Genomic DNA, 22,352 nt, shown 5'->3' with positions numbered 1-22,352 from the left:
TCGCGACCCCATGGACAATGATCCTCCAGGCCTTCCTGTCCTCTACCATTCCCCGGAGTCCATTTAAGTTTGCACCTACTGCTTCAGTGACTCCATCCATCCACCTCATTCTCTGTCGTCCCCTTCTTCTTTTGCCCTCGATCGCTCCCAGCATTAGGCTCTTCTCCAGGGAGTCCTTCCTTCTCATGAGGTGGCCGAAATATTTGAGTTTCATCTTCAGGATCTGGCCTTCTAAAGAGCAGTCAGGGCTGATCTCCTCTAGGACTGACCGGTTTGTTCGCCTTGCAGTCCAAGGGACTCGCAAGAGTCTTCTCCAGCACCAGAGTTCAAAAGCCTCAATTCTTTGACGCTCGGCCTTCCTTATGGTCCAACTTTCGCAGCCATACATTGCAACTGGGAAGACCATAGCCTTGACTAAACGCACTTTTGTTGGCAGGGTGATGTCTCTGCTTTTTAGGATGCTGTCTAGATTTGCCATAGCTTTCCTCCCCAGGAGCAAGCGTCTTATAATTTCTTTGCTGCAGTCCCCATCTGCAGTGATCTTGGAGCCCAGGAAAATAAAATCTGTCACTATCTCCATTTCTTCCCCTTCTATTTGCCAGGAATTGAGAGGGCCGGATGCCATGATCTTTGTTTTCTTGATGTTGAGTTTCAAGCCAACTTTTGCACTCTCCTCCTTCACCCGCATCAACAGGCTCTTTAGTTCCTCTTCACTTTCTGCCATTAGAGTGGTATCATCTGCATATCTGAGGTTGTTGATATTTCTCCCTGCAATCTTGATCCCAATTTGTGACTCTTCTAATCCCGCATTTCTCATGATGTGCTCTGCATACAAGTTAAATAGGCAAGGCGACAGTATACAGCCTTGCCGAACTCCTTTCTCAATTTTGAACCAGTCAGTGATTCCATGTTCAGTTCTCACTGTTGCTTCTTGACCTGCATATAAATTTCTCAAGAGACAAATAAGATGCTCTGGTACTTCCATCTCTTTAAGAACTTGCCACAATTTGTTGTGCTCCACACAATCAAAGGCTTTAGCATAGTCAATGAAGCAGAAGTAGACGTTCTTCTGGTACTCCCTAGCTTTCTCCATGATCCAGCGTATGTTGGCAATTTGATCTCTAGTTCCTCTGCCTCTTCGAAATCCTGCCTGTACTTCTGGAAGTTCTCGGTCCACATATTGCTGGAGCCTAGCTTGTAGGATTTTGAGCATAACTTTGCTAGCATGAGAAATTAGTGCAATGGTGCGGTAGTTTGAACATTCTTTGGCATTGCCCTTCTTTGGGATTGGAATGTAAACTGACCTTTTCCAATCCTGTGGCCATTGTTGAGTTTTCCAAATTTGCTGGCATATTGAGTGTAGCACTTTTACTGCATCGTCCTTTAAGATTTTGAATAGTTCAACTGGAATGCTGTCACCACCACTAGCTTTATTGTTGCTCAGACTTACTAAGGCCCATTTGACTTCACATTCCAGGAGGTCTGGCTCCAGGTCAGTAACTACCCCATTGTGGTCATCAGGGATGTTAAGCTCGCTCTTGTATAGTTCTTCTGTATAATTTTGCCACCTTTGTTTAATCTCTTCTGCTTCTGTGAGGTCCCTACCATTTTGGTCCCTTATCATACCCACCTTTGCATGAAACGTTCTCTTCATATCTCCAATTTTCTTGAAAAGATCTCTGGTCCTCCCCATTCTATTGTTTTCTTCTATTTGTTTGCACTGTTCATTTAAGAAGGCATTCTTATCTCTTCTAGCTTTTCTCTGGAATTCTGCATTCAATTGGGTGTATCTTTCTCTTTCTCCCTTGCCTTTCACTTCCCTTCTCTCCTTAGCTATTTGTAAAGCTTCCTCAGACAGCCATTTTGATTTCTTGCATTTCTTTTTCTTTGGGATGGTTTTAGTTGCTACCTCTTGTACAATGTTGCGAACCTCCGTCCATAGTTCTTCAGGCACTCTGTCTATCAGATCTAATTCCTTAAATCTATTTGTCACCTCCACTGTGTATTCGTCGGGGATATGATTTAGTTCATACCTGAGTGGCCTAGTGCTTTTCCCGACTTTCTTCAATTTAAGCCTAAATTTTGCAACAAGAAGCTCATGATCTGAACCACAATCAGCTCCTGGTCTTGTTTTTATTGACTGGATAGAACTTTTCCATCTTTGGCTGCAGAGCACATAGTCAATCTGATTTCTGTGTTGACCGTCTGGTGATGTCCATGTGTAGAGTCGTCTCTTGGGTTGCTGGAAAAGAGTGTTTGCTATGACCATTGTATTCTCTTGACAAAATTCTACCAGCCTGTGCCCTGCTTCATTTTGTACTCCAAGGCCAAACTTGCCTGTTATCCCGGTTATCTTTTGGCTTCCTACTTTAGCATTCCAATCCCCCATGATGATAAGCACATCATTTTTGGGCGTTGCTTCTAGAAGGTGTTGTAGGGCTTCATAGAACTGATCAACTTCATCCTCTTCAGCAGCAGTGGTTGGGGCGTAGACCTGGATCACTGTGATGTTGAATGGTTTGCCTTGGATTCGAACTGAGATCATTCTGTCATTTTGGAGATTGTATCCCAAGACTGCTTTTCTTACTCTCTTATTGATTATGAAGGCTACTCCATTTCTTCTGCGAGATTCTTGTCCACAGTAGTATACCTGATGGTCATCTGAATTAAATTCACCCATTCCTGTCCATTTTAGTTCACTGATTCCTAAAATGTCGATGTTCAGTCTTGTCATTTCTTGTTTAACCACGTCCAGCTTGCCTTGATTCATGGATCTGACGTTCCAGGTTCCTATGGAATAAAAATCTTTACAGCATCGGACTGTCTTTTCGCCACCAGTTACTTCCACAACTGAGCGTCCTTTCGGCTTTGGCCCAGCCGCTTCATTCATTCTGGCGCTACTCGTACTAGCCGTCTGCTCATCCCCAGTAGCATATTGGACACCTTCCGACCTGAGGGGCTCATCTTTCAGCGTCATATCGTTATGCCTATTGGAACTGTCCATAGAGTTTTCATGGCAAAGATACTGGAGTGGTTTGCCATTTCCTTCTCCAGTGGATCACCTTTTGTCAGAGCTCTCAGCTATGACCTGTCCGTCTTGGGTGGCCCTGCACGGCATAGCTCATAGCTTCACTGAACTACGCAAGCCCCCTTGCCACAACAAGGCAGCGATCCTTGAAGGGGGACGTGAATATGTAGATAGGTGTAAAACTACTTTTAAAAAATCGACTTAGCTTGTGTTATGGTGGTGTTCCTTTGCATTCATTTGTCTTCACAACACCCTGGCAAAGTAGGATCGACTGAGATACAGCAACTCACTGAAGGTCACCTAGTGATGTTTCATGGCAGAGTAAAGATTTGAATCTGGGGCTCATTCCGCACAGGTTGGGCAATGTGCTTTCAATGTGCTTTTGAGCAGGAAAATCTGTTTCTAAAGTGCATTGGGAGTGCATGATTAGGCATTGGGAGTGCATGATGTGCGGGATGAACCTTCATCTCCAAACTTCTAATCCAGCACTCTAACCAGTATACTGCACTGTCTCTCGAGATATATTTCATCTACCAGTTCCAGAATTTTATTTTTAAAATGTGTTTGTTGATTCTAAACCACTTTGTTTGTCACAAATACCTCTGCTGCTTTTACGTTTAGAGCTGAAGCATGAATTCACCTCAGATGTTGGGTATTTTTTAATGATCCCCCCCCCCCCGATTTAATTTATATGTAAACTCCCTAAAGCTTCCAGTAAAACAGCATCTCTGGTGAAAAACGACCTCAGAATTGCAACCACATTAAACCCACGTTTTCACACAAATTCTATATACTTTCCCTCAAACTGTTCAAAGATCCTGTTAGCGGAGATGATAAATGGAGATTGTAATTCCTTTTCAGGAGAAGATCTGGCAAAAGATAAGGTGCTGGAGAAGGAGGCATATGCATAAAACTTTCGGTGTCATTATGGCTGTTTTGAAGAAATGCAAGAAGGTTAGCCTAACTCTGCCTTCACAAAACAGCAGGCATTCACAGTTGTCACAGGACTTGAAAAATACACTCGTCAGTTTTTAAAAAGAAAATAAATCTAGTTCAGGGGGGAGGGCCCGGAGCTCCGGTAAGAGTGGATGAGAACGACGTCTACCTAAGACCCTGCCAGTTAGAGCAGAAAATACAGACTTTGGTCTGATTTAAGTCAGCTTCACATGTATAGACACTGACTGGATGTGGGTTCAGTGCTTGGCATGCAGAAGTTCCCCAGTTCAATCCCCAGCATCTCCAGTTTAAAGGGCTAAGCAGGAAGTGATGGGAAAGACCTCCACCTGAGACCTCAGCCCCACTTTTGTCCATGTAGGTCCCACCATGTTCCCCAGCTAGGGTTGCCACCTGTGGGTTGGGAAAGACCTGGAGACTGGGAGTGGGAGAGATCTGGGGAGGGAAGGACTTCATTGGAGTATTGTGCTATGGGGTCCACCCTCCAAAGCAGCCATTTTCTCCAGGGGGACTGATCTCTGTCACCTGGAGATTAGCTGTAAAACTGGGAGATCCCCAGGTCTCACCTGGGGACGGGCATCCCTATCCCCAGCATAGCTCTTTTGTTATCAAAGGGTACCTCCTCCCCCATATTCCACAAGCAGGATGGCATTCAACCCATTATAACAAAAAAGAAATCATTAAAAAAAATAAACTTGAGAAAGTATCCCTGGCAAAATACCATCCAGGAGCACAATTACAACATAAGAATAACAGGACATAAAAGCAGACTCCAGCAGCTATAAAGCAATTCCGTAGAGGACATAAAACGGCTCTTGTGACAGGCCATAAAAGCAATATGCTGAAAATGTTTTGCCCGGCCACTTCAAGGACAGCAGGGGAGCCTTCCAGGGGCGAGGAGCCGCTGTGGAGAAAGTCCTGTCTCTGGTCCCCAGCAGCTTTCACTTCTGCACGCACAGGCAGAGAGAAGAAGATGTGTGTTTGGTGGTACAATGGTAAACTGTCAGTCCCAAAGGAAGAACTTGATAGGACAAATCAGGGAGAACTTGGAGGTATACGATGCAGATTTGGCTTTCCTTTGGCTCACCTTCTGAAGGTCAACCTCTACCCTTGGGCCATTCACCCTCCCCCGAGAAACTGAGGAGATGGAGGAAAAAATGGGCAGGAGCAGAAAATAGCCACCATGATGATGCCCTAGGAATCTCCTACTGTCTTTATGGTCTTTGCCATGAAGATGATGGGAAGTTCCTAGAGCATCTCCCTGATGACGGAGAAAATGGCACTTTGGGAGGTGTCAACCCTTGCTTGCTGCCAAGAAAAATAATTTTAAAAAACTAACAATGTGTGGCATCACTATATCACTTCTGGGTTTCTCCCATCGGGAAGGAGAAAAAGAGGAAGGAGAAGGAGAAGAGGGAGAGGAAGAAAAAGGAGAAGAGTTTGTGTTCATTACCCAAAGGAGACTCAAAGTGACTGACAATCTCCTTCCCTTTCTCATCTCTCTAGGAATCACTACAAACCCTATGGTTTTACCATAGAAGATTCTGGTGATTCCTAGAGGTACCCTACATCACATCTTGGGTTTTTTTTTTCCACCACCAACATCGCCCCCACAAACACAGACCACATCCCCTTCCCCAGCCTCCCCATCAGTTGACCCCCCCTGTCCTGGGGTCGCCTCTTCCACAGTCCGAAATCCAGTCAACACTCCAAGAGATACAGGGGAGGGGAGGAAGTGGCTTCCCAAACCGAAGTGGGGGGAAAGGTGCAGGAAGACGATACAGTAAGAAAAGACCATGACAAGTCATGATAAATGGGTCGTTATAAAATTCATGTTTAGGCTGCTCTGGTCCAGGGATAACACCATTCGTCATAGCAACACTGGGGCACTAATGAGCCCTCATTGCATATTCATAGCTGTGGTGTGTGTGTGCGCTTGTGTATGTGTGTGTGTGTCCCAGTCTTAAACCCCTGCCTGGTAAACATCCACACCTCCAGCCGAAACCCACTTCCCCTCTCTCACACTTTTATTTGCGATGCAGCAGCAATTACACTATAAAAATCCTGCCCAAGATTGATTGCTCGGATCTGTAGTTCAATTGTAAATTAGAATGCACGTCCTCCCGGGGGATTCGCGGGCCCCCTATTTGTGATTAAGAAAAAAGCCCCATAATAGACTAATAGCCCAAAGTTCTCTCTCTTTTACTTTCTGGCAATTAGCTTGATGAAATGGCCTCTTTCTGTGTACCCTGGAAGTGTAAACTGATATCATAATGAAGTATATGATGTTTATTTTATTATTTTCACCTTCGTGTGGATGGGGAGCGGGTGGCGGTGGGGGGAGGGGGGGCATAAGTAATGGGCTGCTTTGTCTGGAAGGGGAACTAATGGTCGAAAAGTAGAACTCTTTCTTAAAGGGGCAGTGCATCTCAGGCAGTGCCTTTAAATGGAGCCAGATGGGACTTCCGGGATGGGCAGGGTGACGCCAAGGGATTCTGCAAAGGGATTCTGAGACTGGGTTTTGGAGCATAGGGAGCTGGCAAGGCATCTCTTCACTGAGGGAACGGGACATTTCTCAAAAACCAGCGATTGTTCACAAGTGAGGTGGGCCTCTGTGGAGGGAAATAAGGGGGCGTTTCGGCGTCTCTATTCTGCACACTAGGATAATGCACTTTCAGTGGACTTTAGAAGCAGAGTTTCCTCTTTTGCACAGGAAAACCGGGAGCAAAAGCACAATCAAAATGCATTATCCAACTTGTGTAGAATCCTGAGCAGAATAGCATTTGCTGGCAGGGGCTCCTGGGAATTGTATTCCATGGACATCTGGAGGGCCACAGTTTGCCTACCCCTGGCATAGATCCTGCCTGCCTGCCTGCCTTCTGTTCTCTCTCTCTTTCTCTCTTTCTCTCTTTCTCCTTTTCCTTCCTTCCTTCCTTCCTTCCTTCCTTCCTTCCTTCCTTCCTTCCTTCCTTAATGTAGTTGTTTTTAGGTGCAGGCAGCTTTTGTCCTCCGTACCTATAAAGGGAGGGAATTCACTTCTCAGCCAGTCGTGCAGATTCTCTGTGGCCATCGGGAAAGCGTTCACAGCAGCTTTGAATGGAAGAAGGAAAATCACCAGCACATGGTTGAGGCCTAGTCCTCAGAGTCCTCAGAGCAAAGATATTTTGTCCCCATGAGACTTTAGTCCCATTGGCCCTCTCTGACAACTGGTTGCTCTAGAACAGGGGTAGTCAAACTGCGGCCTTCCAGATGTCCATGGACTACAATTCCCAGGAGCCCCTGCCAGCAAATGCGTTCGCTGGCAGGGGCTCATGGGAATTGTAGTCCATGGACATCTGGAGGGCTGCATTTTGACTACCCCTGTTCTAGAAGGTGGGAGAACAAAACAAAGGCGTTTGTCGTGGGAATGAGCATTCTTCTCTGCCGAATGAAGTCCAAGTCTCGGGACACCTTGAAGAACAGCAAAGTTGTACTCAAGGTGCACCCAAAAGTGTACACCTTTAAAAATAAAAATAAGAGTTGGTCTTAAGGGTGACCCCAGACTCAAGCATTGTTCTGTTGCTCCAGGTCAACATGGTGAGCCACCTAACTCATTCTTCTCCACCCCATCTTGTATCAGGCTGGTCACAAGCTCATCAACCCCTTGCCGTGGAAGCGGAACAGACGTTCAGCCTCTCCCGTGTCCAGACGCCCGATGCTCCCCTGTTTCTGGGGGGCGCGATTTGTACAGGCGTGTCCATCACTGTCTGTACGGCTGACAGTCGCAGCATTTAAAATATGTTTGGGGTGACACAATCCTTTCACCCAGCACAGGCATATATCACCAGCAGGATGTTCTCATAAACAAAGCACTGCAGGCTGAGATCTTATCGGGGTCACCTCTTCCTTCTTCCCGGCTCCCTTCAATGACAAACATGCCTTTCTGTTCAACTTTGCTCCACTTTCTGCTGGGGTGGGGAGAACGGAGAGAGGGGGGTAAAACTATGCTGCAGATCCTGACTGTCAGGTTGGGGTGCGGGTGGGCAGAAATGCAGGGCAGTTTGGGCTGATCGTTGGAGAACGTGTTTCTTAAAGAAATCCCTGTGCTGATAATTGCTTGGGAGAAACCGTGCAGGGGAGGATATTCATGCAATCCTCGAGATAGTCCGAAGAAACGGAATGAAGATAGAGACCAGGGGCAGGTTGAAGGTCAACAAAGCTTCATTCTGGGTATAAGCCAGGGGTGGTCAAACTGTGGCCCTCCGGATGTCCATGGACTACAATTCCCATGAGCATGTACACTGCCTCGGACAGTGAAACGGGGATCATCAGAGCGCAACTACAGGAAATTAGCGGGAAATCAGTATGTTGTTTACATTCATTTACTAATTCCCTGCTAATTCACTCTGTCCTTCTAGCTGCACTCTGATGATTCCCTCTTCCTTGTCCGGGGAAGAGAGCCTGCACACGTAACCTCACAGCTAGACGAAAACTTTGTAAGTCTTAAGGGTCCTGCTGAACTCCAACTTATTTCTGATGGAAATCAGAAGTTTTATAAATCAGAAGTTTTCCTTTTTCCCCCGGAAAACAAAACATTTGTGCACGCAAAAGGGCTTTGCTTATTTTTTTTTTGTTTGGCACTTTGCACGATTCCACCTTTTTTTCTCCGGCAATATAATAAAACATGCAGCTGTTAGCAGCTTTCTCCCCTCCCCCCCCCCGCCCCTCTCGAGTGGTAGGAGCAGAGCTTTGCCAAAAGTTAATTCCTTACAATAAAATTAATCCCAGAGGTGTAAATATCTTTAAGATCTGCCAGGTCTTTTAAGATGTGCCAACGGCAAGAGCAGGCAATTAGGATCTTTCCCCATAAGTGCGGGGAGCCTTGCAGCCTTCATAGATCATTTTAATGGGGGCAATTTTTAAAATTTGTATTTAATTTGCATGATTAGGATGCTGAGTGTGCCCGGACAACTCAGTCGGGGAGAGATATATTGCAGCGGGGCCGCTGTGTGTGGCGGGCGGCGATCTGAGCAAGACATTTTAAAACCGAACGCGCCTGTAGATGTCCTGGAAGCATTTCGGGTGGCGGCCCCTGGGAGCGTCTGAGGATCTTCACAGAGGCTAGGTTGCTGTAGGGACACCTTTAAGGCCAACAAAGATTTAGTCAAAGATTTCGTAATTTAGCTTTCATGTTCGCACGCACTTCCTCAGAATCCAAAATGCTCTGGCCCCAAAAAATGAGAAATTGGCTACATGAAAGGGAATAACCAGCTAGGATCTGTTTCATGGAGTTTACGAGGTGGTTAAGCCCTTCAGGAATCCAAAGCAGACAAGAAATACTGTTCAAAATAAAGTGGGTTGCTTTATTTACAGAATAAGACAAAAGAACAATCATTCTGCTCAATCATATTGCACATGCAACCTGAACTACCACAATTCTTCAGGGCTTGCAGAAGGGAGCTCCTCCACCAAGCATTTGGCTGAGACCAACCAACCCAAAAACATCCACAGGTCTTCCCCCCTCAGACACCTCCTCCATGGCCTAAACTGGCCTGACCTCTCTGGGGGTGTCTATCTAAGTTGTTGTTCCTGTTACATTATGGTCGATCGAAACCATTGAAATGATGTTCATTGAGATTGGATTATTGTTGGTGTTATTTCCAACTATGTTCTATGCTTTGGTCGTTCCACATATTGCCCCATGACGTTATATGTAAAGCACCCTGAGCCATGTGGAAGGGTGGTATAAAAATCTAATAAATAAGTAAATAACTGCAGTAGGGAAAATGAGATTGGACATTATTAAGTTTGGGGGGGAAAAGGATTCCTCATCTTGCACAGATGAAGGACTTGGGTGCATTGCAGGAGGGAGTCCATTTCCATGACATTGTACCTGAGGAAGTGTGCGTGCCCACGAAAGCTCATCCCTTGAAGAATAATTTGTTGGTCTTAGAGGTGTTACCCTGGACTCTAAATTTGTTCTCCTGCTTCAGACCAACATGGCTACCCGCTTGAATCTATCTACTATGTCGCTGTGGCCACTCTGGTAGCCGTGGATGGTGGATCAGGATCGTTGTGTGCTCAGGGCATTTAGGAGAACTGAGAGGTCGAACATGGTAATGGTACCTACTGAGATGCAAAATCCATGAGTTAAGAGCAGCGTCCTCTATTCCAGAGAACCAGGCTTGATTTCCCCACTCCTCCCACACATGCCACCAGCTGGGTGCCCTTGGGCCAGTCTCAGTTCTCTCAGAGCTCTCTCACCCACACCTACTTCACAGGGTGTCTGTTGTGGGGAGAAGAAGGGTAGGTGACTGTACCTTGCTTTGAGATTCCTTTGAATAGTAAAAAGTGGGGTACAAAAAAGCAGTTTCCCTCCTCCTCCTCCTCCTCCTCCTCTTTCTTCCTCTTCCTCCTCTTCCTGAGATTTAGCACAGCCTTACCTCTCTCAGCTATCAAATGCAAGCAGGAAAATATTGTTTTAAGCCATGGAAATCAAGCTTCATTGCGTGCCAAGTGCCGCTGTCAACAGCTCTTGTGAATGTTGGCCAAAGTGCTCCGAAAACATCTGGAGACGAATCTGTGTGCGGAATTTTTCCAAGCTGGGCTTGGAGAGTTTCGCAGAACAAATGGGCTTCAGCTCATGTTCCTTTGCACCGTGGCGGAGCATCTTCGAGGGGAAAGGCTGGCTGTTGCAAAAGAATCCCGATGCATCTCTTAATCTGATCGTCTCTTGGTTCAGTTTAAGGGAATCTTTCTAAAGCCGAAGCTTCTGATTCCAGAGAATAGAAATACAAGCAAAAAAGGGGCAGGCATTCATCCCCCCCCCCTTTTAATTCATTTGCTGCTATTGTTCTTGCTCACCTCCTCCCTATTCCGAGATTCGCTATTTGAGATATTCTAGGCCAGGGATGCCCAACCAGGCTCCCTGGGAGTTATGTGGCCTTTCCCAGAAGTTTGGACAACCCCTGACATCATTGGACATCACTGGAGTCCACTCCCCTGTTGCCCTACAGGCCTCATCTCTTTCTCCACAGTGTAAACAATGATTGATTGATTGATTAATTGATTGATTGATTGATTGGTTGGTTGACTCCCATATCTTACTTCCGCACCCACTTCTCTGAAAGGGCCTGGCTCCACTCCTGGGCATCCTTGAAACCTAAAAGATATTTCAGAGGTTCTTCCATGGTCCAAAGGTTGAAAAAGGCTGTTCTAGGACAATCAGGGATCGCCCCTATGCTGCGTGTCTGATCAGACTGGGTCGCCGGCAGGTGAAGGAAACGAATAGGCAAACTGGGGGAGCAGAGCAGAAATAGCCCTTCGAAAAGTGTGTGGCATCAGCCCCCGTTGACCACCAAAGATAATCTTGGTCAGAATTCCTCATAATCACATGCCTTTGGAGGGAGGGGGGTGTTCCTGCCCTCCCCCTCCTTTCTCCTGAAAACAGCCCCTATGCAGGGTTTCCAAAAATAAGCCCAATTGTTCAGAAGGATCGTCTTTCAACAGATCGTAATAATACCACCACGGTTCTTCGTTTTCGTGCTCACTAAGGCAGAAGGTCTTCTGAGCAGGACTTCAGCACTTTGGGCTTTCGTAAACATTCCCATGTGTGTTCTTTTCCCCGTTTATTACTGGCACAAGGTGTGTCCGATCAAGAGCCTGGTGGTCTCTGAGAGGGAAAATAACCACCCCGGCTACCACGGGTTTCAAGATGCCCACGTAGATAACGTGTGCACTGCCCAAGGAAGCACAAGTATTTAAAAGGCTCCCATGTTGAGGATGGAGCAGAGCTATTCTCTCTTGCCCCGGAGGGACGGACCAGAACCAATGGGATGAAATTAATTCAAAAGAAATTATGTCTAAACACCCGGAAGAAGTTCCTGACAGAGCGGTTTCTCAGTGGAACAGGCTTCCTTGGGAGGTGGTGGGTTCTCCATCTTTGCAAATATTTAAACAGAGGCTGGAGAGCCATCTGACGGAGAGGCTGATTCTGTGAAAGTTCAAGGGGGTGGCAGGTGGCAGTGGATGAGCAATAGGGTTGTGAGTGTCCTGCACAGCGCAGGGGGTTGGACTAGATGACCCAGGAGGTCCCTTCCAACTCTATCATTCTATGATTCAAAGATAGCAAAAGAAATATTCCTGATGTCATGGGGTACAGGTTAAGAGTGATGGCTCCTAATATGGCGAGCGGCTCACCAAGGTCTCAGGCAGAGGTCTTCCATATCTCCTACTATCTGATCCTTTAACTGGAGATGCCAGGGATTGAACCAGAGATTTTCTGCAGGCCAAGCAGGGGCTCTGCCAGCAAACCCTGGCACCCAAGCCACTGCTCAGCACCCCCTGTGGATCAACTTTTGCGGTTGCCAATTGGGGCCAGTCTCCTGTTCTGTGAAGTCCGTATCCCAGGTGCAACTTCTGAATCGTGCTGCCCTTTTAGGACGACGTGCTGGATCTTGGCTTGACTTGACTGTGGAGACGTTTTGTGTGTTACCCTCTTCTTCCTGCTTTATTATTCTTAGTCGTGATCGGCCTGCAGTCTTGGGGCCAAAAGCAAATGAGAGAAGAAGCACGTCAATGAAAAGTGTCGTTGACTTATGTTGAGCCCACCACCATGACAACCTTCTGTCTGTCTTTTCCCACCGTTTTAAACACGGGGGCGATAAGTGTCTTGGGGCAAGGGACTGCTTTTCTCTTCTGATGTAATCTTGTAAAGCAAGGGTGGCCAAACTGGGCCTCTCCAGTTGTCCATGGACTACAATTCCCAGGAGCAGGGGCTCATGGGAAATTTAGTCCATGGACATCGAGAGAGCTCCAGTTTGGCCACCCCTTTTCTAGGTGGTTTCACCCTTACTTCTACGGAATTGCGTACCCCGCTCCCTGGGCAGCGTCTTACCATGTGAAAGTCATACATCCACAAGCACACCATGTCCTGCATAATATCCTCCTTCCTCATGTTCATTGGCCAGTGTGTCATTGCAAGCAAGGTCAACTGGACCTTCGTTCTTGAAGCACGACACTTCCGGTGCCCTTCAGCAATCTTTGCGCTGTGTCGAGGAGGCCCCCTTCCTGAAAGGGACCCGAAAACGCCGGCGCCGTCACTTTTTGAAGGAGGCCATCCGCTGAGATTTATCCCCGCCTTACCAAGGGTGAATGTCGGCTGGGCTGTTTTAAGCTGTAATGGTGATTAAATCATAGAACATTTGCTATTGTGTGTCCCTCTGATTTTTATCTCCATCCTTTTCACATTTCTATTCACTGAGCGGAGGCATGAGGCTTAATGTTGTATTTCTGAAAGGTCCCTGGACAGATTTAGTGCCGGGAAGGAATATATATAGACAGCTGGAATGAGGTACCCGGCTTTTACTACGGAGGATGCCTTGTATTTTAATATGCTCTTCTAGGCAACGCTCAGAATGCCTTCCCGGCTTGTTCTCCTAAGGTCATTTGTGTTATTTGGAGGTTTCAGGCCTCCTGGATTCGCTCGGCGACTCTCCCAGGCTCCGTCGATCAACAAGGAGGCCACAAAATGAAATGAGCAGCCGGCTCAATCCAGAGTAGACACACTTTCCTATAAGCAACTGGAGAAACGGCCTCTAAGAAGGAGAGATTCATCTTCATTCCTAAATGCTACGTCCCAGGTTCGATCTCCAGTAGAAAGGATAAAGTAGCAAATATTTTGAAAGGACTCTGTTCGGGATCCTGGCTGTCCTAGTAGACCAGGGGTCTCCAGCCTTTTTGAGCATCCTGACGTGTGTGACCACAAATGGCTGCCGAAAGGGGCGGAGCCAACAAGAAAATGCCAGGCCATGAGGCCATCTTACACAGCAATCCTTCCACGGTTCAGGCCGAAGCTCTGTTAGGCAGGACACCGTTTAAAATTAATGCATTGTTTCATTTTTCCCCCCTCCCTTTTTTCTTTTTACCTGCACACGGCTTACATTGCCATGCAGTGAAGATCCTTTTTGCGCTGTTTGGACAGCTGCCGCCAAAGGAACTTTCAGAAAACATCCGCAGCCAATGAGATCTGCCCTGGCCAAGCGAAAGCTCTACTGGGGTTAGGAGCTGAATGGCTTGCCCCTTTTCTAAAACAAACAGACTCCTTGGTAGACTTGAGGGAAGTTATCTGTGGCTGCCATGAAGCAGACAGTCCATAGAATAATAAAATCATAGAATCATATAGTTGGAAGGGACCTCCTGGGTCATCTAGTCCAGCCCCCTGCACCATGCAGGACACCCACATCCCAATCGCTCATCCACTGTCACCTGCCACCCCCTTGAGCCTTCCCAGAATCAGCCCCTCTGTCAGATGGCTATCCAGCCTCTGTTTAAAAATTTCCAGATGTTGATAGACATGTGTTCATGTCTTCTGTGGTCCTTACCTGATGTGGCCAGATCAAAAGTGGGTTCTTTTGACACTTCCAAACCCACCAGCCATGTAGGATGTTAAGAGCTGAACCGCCTTTTTCCTGGGGGATCCCCAGACATGCACGGAAGACTTCACAACCAACTACTTACAATGTAAAATTCCAAAGTGGAAGGTTGTTTTTTCTTTTTCCTCCATCAAATCAACATTACAGACTCATAATACGTTCTTTAATTAGACATTGCTATTAACTGGACTGCTGGTGATTTAGATCTAACTGTTAATCTCCCTCACTCTACGCTGCCGTAGTTTTTATGACATCTAGTCAGTGACTCCTTTATGCACTAATCTAGCTGCAAACCACCTTATTTTCCCCTTTCTTTCTTCCTCCTCTTCTTCTTTTTTTTCAGCAGAATAAAGGACAAGAGACTGAAATGAAAGCTTCTTCTCTTTTTTTTTAAAGTCTGTCCATTAGTAATTTTCTGCTTAGTATTTGAAAAATGGCTCATTTTAATTGCTTCACAGAGGAGAAAGCTATCAAAGCTAATGTTCTTTCTTTCCAAACTTTTGTAATTATTCCTCGCGCACTCTTATTTGAAATGGCTTGAAAATATTTTCATTAAAATGTAGATTTCTCTCCCTCTCTCTCTCTTTCAAATGGACTTTTATCCCCTGGAGATTTTCTTTTTTTTCCACTCCCCCCTTCTCAGTACGTATTGATGAAAGCCAACATCTGAAAATGGATTTGCCATTAACATGGCTAATAGTCAATGAAATTCCACCAGGTTTCAATTGAATAAACGACAGACCTTCCGAGGGAAATAAAGGTCTACGGCATGGGAATATTTACCTGTTTTCCCAGAGTCTGGAAATCCACAGCACAAGGCTGACCTCAGTCTCGTGAACTTCATTATTAGTTCAAAATCCTTTGCAAACGGCCACATCGTTTTTTCCTCTCCCGTCTTCTCGCCTGTTAGATTTCGCTGCGAGCTCTTTGCCAACTACCACTCCCATCATGCCTTGCTGCAGCCACGAATCTGGTTTGTTTCAGGGCAGTGCCAGAAATGCCTGGCGAGGTATTCTCCGTCCAGCGAAGAAATCCAGCCAGGCTGCTCTGAAAACTTGGAGACGTCCAGATGGGCAAACAGGCTTTCTGGTTCTAAAGAACCTGGGATTGTTTTCAAATAATGCACGGGGCGGGAACTGGGAGGCACAAAGTCGCTCCTGATCCGGAATCTGTTCAGAAGCATTGAGAGCTATTTTGAGTTCTGTTCTTTGTGTAGCAATCGGAGAGTTGCTGTCAGCAATTAGGACTTTTTGAAAGAGAGAGAGAGGGAAGGAGAACTCCTAGCTTGATATAAAAGCTAGTGAAAAGGCCAGCGGGATTCTGAGTAAGGCCTGCTTTGGACTTCACTGTTAAACAATTAATTCTGCAGAATACAGGAGTAGAGAGATCACTGGTACAGTACAGCACAGAAGTTCCTCTTCTTTCTCTCTCTCTCTGTATGTGACACACTCAGGGTGATGACACATTCACAAGTTGGGTTTGCTAAACTCTGGAGATCTCCTGGTAGAAAAAGAGCTAGGTTTGTGTGCCCCCACTTTTCACACCCTGAAGGAGTCCCCAAGTAGCTTACAAACACCTCTCCCTTCCTCTCCCCACAACAGACGCCCTGCAAGGCAGGTGGGTCTGAGAGAGCCCTAAGAGAACTGTTCTGCAAGAACAGCTCTGACAAGATTGTGACTAGCCCAAAGTCCCTCAGAGGGCTGCATGCGGAGGAGGAGTGGGGAATCAGACCAGGTTCTCCTGCTGAGACGCTCTTGACCACCACGCCATGCTGGCTCAGGTAACTGAGATCAGACCACCTCAAGAAAATGGCCTCTTGGAAGGGTGAGATGTATGGCCTCGTGGCCCCATAAAGCCCCCCTCCTGCCCCAGATTCCACCCTCCACAGGCACTGCCCCCAAATCTCCAGGGATTTCTCAGCCTGGAATTGACCAGTCTCAACTAAGCTGCAACGCATTGTCCTTTCCACCCACCGAGCGAAGAGAGAAAAGTACATCCCGTAAGCTTTTGCCCCCCCCCCCATCTCCAAGTGCCTTCCCTGATTCCCATCCCAGTGGATGACACGTTTAGGATCTTCCAAGTGATGTGATCGAGCCAACAAATTCAAGGAAGAGGATGTAGAGATGTTGGGGTGTCACCGTTATATTTTTAAATATCAGGGAAACAATTTGGGTCTTAAGGCCCGACAACAGCAGTGACTCTGTCCCAGAAGAACCAAATTTGGGTCCAGGGGCACCGTGAAGAACATCCAAGCTGTATTGTGTATTTGTGGTGGGTCTCAAAGGTACCCCTGGAGTCCAACTTGGTTCTGCTGCTTCAGACCCACACAGCGCCCCACCTGATTTCATTCTGGGCATAAGTCAGGGGGGGAGCCAAACTATGCCTTTCCAGATGTCTGCAGACTACGATCCCTATGAACCCCTGCCAATCGGCCATGCTGGCAGGGGCTCATGGTAATTGTAGTCCATGGGCATCTGGAGAGCCATGGTTCTGCCACCTCTGGAGCAAGCTTCCCTGTGCATCCACATTTCTTGAAGACCAAAAGGACAGGCACTGGAGAGAAAAACTGAGAACAGTTCTGCCATTTTTGGAGGAATTGCTCAGGACCTTTCCATTGAAACTTATCTCATTTTTTAATCCTATCCTCCCCCTGCCCCCACCCCAAGGAGCTGAGGGCAGCCAACTTAATCCTTCTCTCCTATGTTTTATCTTCACAACAACTGTGCAGGGTAGCTGAGCCAATTCAAGGTCACCCAGGGAGCTCCAGGGTCGAATGGGGACCTCTCTCCCTGATTCCTAAAGCAATCCCCTAGCCCTTATTTGACTGCGGGTCCGCCCTGGGTCCCTAAAACACAATGTGGAAATGACAATTCTAGAAAGATGGATAGTTTTTAAAAGAAAAAGAAAGGAAAAACCCAGTGGCTTTTCAGACTGCTAATGCATAGTTGCAGCGGTGAGCAAACAAACTTTTGCAAACTCCAAAACAAAACAGTCCCTCCGTCGGAAAGAAAGAGCTGTGTTTCCTGGCTAATATTTGTACAAGCTTGTTCTGGCCCACGATGGCAAAGTCCCTCGAATGAGTTTCTCGGAGCTATTCTTCCTCGCCTCCTTGGTGAGGTTTTCTTTATCAATCACAAGTTACTGTTTAAGCTGTAGCCACATGATAAATGGGGGTCATGCTGGAATACCTGCATGCGTTAAAGCAGAGATGCCCGGGACAGTTTGGGTTTCTGATAATTTTGCAAGGCCTTTCTAAAAGGCACGCAGATCACGGTGGTGATTGCAATTGGAGGGGGAGAGGAACAGAACAAAAAACGAAAGAGAAATCTGTTGACTTTACATGTCTCTCTTGTTTTATCGAGTGTTTAGAAATGCGCTCACCGTTCCCTTGGCTGTTACACGCACCGTATATTTGCTCCTTTCTTGGCATCCCTTTCACGTTAGAACGGCTCCCCCCCCCCCCCGTTATTCTGGAAGGACACAGAGAGCTGCCAAGATCCAGGTGGGGTCTGAGGACGTAGTGATGGCCACAGGCACGGATGGCTTTTAAAAGGGATTGGACTGCGCATGGAGGATAGATTCATCAGGCATAACTAGCTCTGGTGATGAAAGAGAACCTCTACATTCAGAGGCAGTAAATCTCTGAGTAGCAGTGCCAGGAGGCGACATCAAGGGAAGGTCTCATTTCTTATGCCCTGTTGTTAGATCTTCAAACTGGTTGTCCACTATGTAGGACACGATGCTGGACTACGAGGAACTCTGGTCAAACTCAGCAGGGCTCTTCTGATGTTCTTATGAAGGCCGTGGGCTCTGTGCCCTCTTGTTGGCCCTCCAGAGGAACCGGTTGACCACTGTGAGAGAGGACACTGGTCTAGATGGACCTCTGGGCTCTTCTGATGTTCTTATGAAGGCCGTGGGCTCTGTGCCCTCTTGTTGGCCCTCCAGAGGAACCGGTTGACCACTGTGTGAGACAGGACGCTGGTCTAGATGGACCTCTGGGCTCTTCTGATGTTCTTATGAAGTCCTCGGCATCTATGCCCTGTTGTTGGCCCTCCAGAATAAGTGGTTGGCCACCGTGTGAGACAAGATGCTGGACTAGATGGACCACTGGTCTGATCCAGTAGGGCCCCACTTATCTTCTTATGGAGGCCTCAACCTCTGTGCTCTGTTGTTGGCCTTCCAGAGGAACTGGTTGGCCACCGTGTGAGACAAGATGCTAGACTCAATGGACCCCTGGTCTCACACAGGAGGGCTCTTCTTATGTTCTGATGACTGTGAGTCGGGACCCATCTTGGAGTTATCTTTTCTCCTTCCATGGTCTCAGTGATGGAGGAGACTAAAAAAAATATAACCTGGTGAGAAGATCAGGTGAATCACATGGACATCACATCATTGCTTTGCCACAAGCTTGTCAATCTCCTTCAAGATGAGTCACCCAATTTTAGGGTTGCCAAGTAAGTGGCAGAATGGCCATCTAGTTTATCAGGAAATTGATCCATGGGCCACTGACTTGGCCAGGAGGAAGCACCATGAAGGCCCAGAACGGAGGAGTGAATTATGCATACTTAGATCAGGATCTTCCTTGTATTTTTCAAATAATCTCCACTGAGTCAATGGAAGACTTCCAGCTCCGTAGAGCTCACTTCTGCCTTGATGACCGTCAGACTGTTAGGACTACCCCCTTGCTCTTTACAAAGTCGTTTCTTCTTCTACAAACAGTCCCCCTTTTGCATACTGAAACTATGCCAACAGTTGGAACAGTATCAATGGAGGAATTTCACATGAAATAACCTCTGAGTTTTCCAGGGTTCTCATGCACATGTACCAAAGGTAAGCATCTGTACCAAATGCACGTCCTGCCTCTGCCCGTATCACATTGCTTGTACAGCAAGAGGATCATGGGCAATTAGGGTTGCCAGCTTCCACATGGTGCCTGGAGATTTCTCAGAATTACGACTGATTCCCAGATGCCAGAGATCTGTTCCCCTGGAGAAAATGGCTGCTTGGGAGGGGGGACTCTGTTGCATTAAACCTTGTTAAGGACTGTTGTCTAGCCCCGCCCATCTCAGGCTCCACTCCCACAAACCTCCAGGAATTTCCCTGCCTGGAGCTGGCAACCCTATGAGTCAGCCATGCACAATTGTCATGCACAATCCCTGCGTGTAACAAAGGGATCTCTCTCCCACCCACCCACCAACCCACCCACTGCCCGCCTGCCCACATCGTCCTATTTCTAATTTGGAGATATTGCCAGGGCTGGAAAGTATGTTAATCTACATGCTTTTAAAATGCAGGGGAAGGAACTTCTAAATCCGCGGCGTGCCATTTGCGGTGGTCATCTCCAGCAAGGCGGCTCCATGATCCTTTCCCCCCCCCCCCATTTGGAATGAATGAGGCTAATTAATTTCAGGCCATACTTGATGAGGTCAGCACCATACGACGGTCTGCGTGCGAGACATGGCTAATCTCTTTCAGTGGAGGGGGATGAATTAAAGATGAAGCCGGCCTTCACAGGCCTAATTTAGAATGTATATCAAAAAAAAAAAAGAGAGAAGAAGAAAAACCTTCAGCAAATAATGCCCTACCCTCCACAACAAAGCCAAACTTGTCCTTGCAAGCTCTCGTCCACTGCTGGTTTGGAGGGAATCTCCAATTTGCTTTAGGAGCTGAGCTGCAGATGGGTGGAACAGATCGGAAAATCTCCAAGCTTTACCTGTCTTTTCCCCACAGTAGCCTGTGAATCTCTCTCTCTGTGTCTGTCTCTCTCTCTCTCTCTTTCCAGTCAACTTGTTATACATTATGCTTTTTGGTGGCGACCTAGACTCTTTTCGGAGCATTTCTTGAAAACACCAAATGGGAATGCAACCACCCACCGGTTTCGAGATATGACTAGCAAACAGAGAGGTTCTTTGGAGTGCCAGGGTCGGTGGGCAAGAAGTACAATCCTGAACAAAGCTTGGCTGTTGAATTGAAATGCCTTCTTGTCATGGCCCCGGGTATAGGTTTGGGGGGTGGCGGGGGGTGATGGTGAGCTGTGGGTCATTGTGTGGACGGTGGTAAGGGGGGTGGTTAATTATTTTATTGGCTTTATGCAATTTTTGTTGTGATCCACCATGAGCCAGCTGTACTGAGAACAGTGGGATGTGAATGAATGAATGAATGAATGAATGAATGAATGAATGAATGAATGAATGAATGAATGAATGAATGAAATCTTGTTGATCTTCAAGGTGCCATTCAAAGTGCCATCCACTTGAATCAATCCTGAACAAAGTGCTAAACCCACTGAAGTTAGTTGGTTTAGGAGGGTAGAATTCTCATCCTTTCTTTATCTCTTAAAGCTACCGCACTTTTAGTGCCCTGCGGAATCTGTACAGTGGGATTCTTCAGGAGGGCATTTTTCTAAAGGGTCTAAGTCGGTCATCAACTTCAGTGAGACATTTAGGCATCTCCAAGCAGCCCAGTTAAGGTGTTGCACTAGGACCACCAGGAAAACACTAAGTTTTATTTATGGTCATTCAGACCAAAGTTCAAATGTACAATTAAAATGCAGTGAATCTTCACCTGTGACCGAGGCTGGAGAGCCACCTGATGGGGAGGCTGATTCTGGGAAGGCTCAAGGGGGTGGCAGGTGACAGTGGATGAGCGATTCGGATATGAGTGTCCTGCATAGTGCAGGGGGTTGGACTAGATGACCCAGGAGATCCCTTCCAACTCTAGGATTCTAGGATTCTATGGCTTGGGCAGTGAATACACAGGTTCTCTTGAGAAGGCCTTCCAATGCTATGAAGATCGCGACCAGCGGCTTGCGATACGGGGGCAGCTTGCCTTTGTGCTGCAGGAGTCCTCATTAGAAAGAATCTGTTTTTAATTATGTCCGGTGTACATGTTGAATCAATCTTTCGATCCTTTGATTGCTTCTGAAAATATTTATATTGCTTAATAACGCACATTTTCTCCCTGCGCCCTGGGCTGTGATTAAACCCAGACAAGGCCCGCTGAAGCCCGACAAATATGCAGGGGGGGTGAGCTCTTGGGGGCAGGAAAGGGGAGATAAAGAGCACAGGTTTTTCTTATTCGGGACCCATTAGAGTCAATAAATCTGGTCAATTGAGTTATAGACCAGGGGTAGGCAACCTCTGGTCCTCCAGATGTCCATGGACTACAATTCCCATGAGCCTCTGCCAGAAAACGGGGCTCATGGGAATTATAGTCCATGGACATCTGGTGGACCACAGGTTGACTACCCCTGTTATAGACACATCAGGGTGTGGTTGTAATAAATACAGATTGCAGCATCATGCTCTCCAAATCGATGCCATGGATCATGGCCCATGGCTCGTGCTCTGAAGCTGCACCTGAAGTCCTATCCTTCATTGCAGCTTGGAGGCTTTTAAAATTTCGGAGGGAGCATTAGGCGACTTGGGGGCGTATCTCTTGGTCCTAACTGTCCACCGAGTGACAGAATGAGATCTTGGAAATAAACCAAAACAGTTTTCTTTTGAAGGGAGCACATTTCTCTTGCGTTTCCGTGTATACCTGCGTTTGTTTACTGCTAGTGACAGATTCTGGCATGGGGTTTGTGAGGAAGGAAGGGTCTACCTGTTAGCCATCATTTATTTCAAAATAAAATTAAAGGATTGGAAACAAGACGGCCAGGACTGCAATGTGCTTGTAGAGATCCATGCTGTGGCCTCAGTTGGAATAGTGTGCATGACTCAGGTTGCAGATGTCACGGTGTGGGGAAAGTTTGGAATTAGGCAAGCCACTTACTTAAATGTGGACCCCTTTCTCGGGAGGAGAACCGAGGACTTTCCTGTCTAGAAAAAAAGATGATAAAAGAGCAACATGGTACAGGATTCTAAAACGATGTAAGGGTTGAAGAAAGTGGAGGGGCAGGATTTTCCATCTCCGATAATCGTGGAACTTGGATGGCTGCCAACCCCAAACTGAGAAAT

The 22,352-nt window shown here is 46.9% G+C and overlaps 1 long non-coding RNA gene across 8 annotated transcripts in view; it reads right to left on the bottom strand.

Moving 5' to 3' along the window:
* Positions 1 to 22,352, bottom strand: part of LOC143827649 (uncharacterized) — an 89,874-nt gene that overhangs the window by 43,425 nt on the left and 24,097 nt on the right. The window contains exon 4 of one of the 8 annotated variants that reach the window (XR_013227376.1): positions 15,178 to 15,563. The exons of 6 other annotated variants lie outside the window; for them this stretch is intronic. This is a non-coding gene — a long non-coding RNA (uncharacterized LOC143827649). Of the gene's footprint in view, positions 1 to 15,177; positions 15,564 to 22,167; positions 22,215 to 22,352 lie in introns of all 8 variants that reach the window. One more of the 8 variants, XR_013227377.1, reaches the window with a different exon arrangement.

This window comes from Paroedura picta, chromosome 18 (genome assembly GCF_049243985.1).
Source record: "Paroedura picta isolate Pp20150507F chromosome 18, Ppicta_v3.0, whole genome shotgun sequence".
Taxonomy (NCBI): Eukaryota; Metazoa; Chordata; class Lepidosauria; order Squamata; family Gekkonidae; genus Paroedura; species Paroedura picta.
The sequence above is the reverse complement of the archived record's forward strand: the minus strand, read 5'-3'. Positions and strand labels throughout refer to the sequence as shown.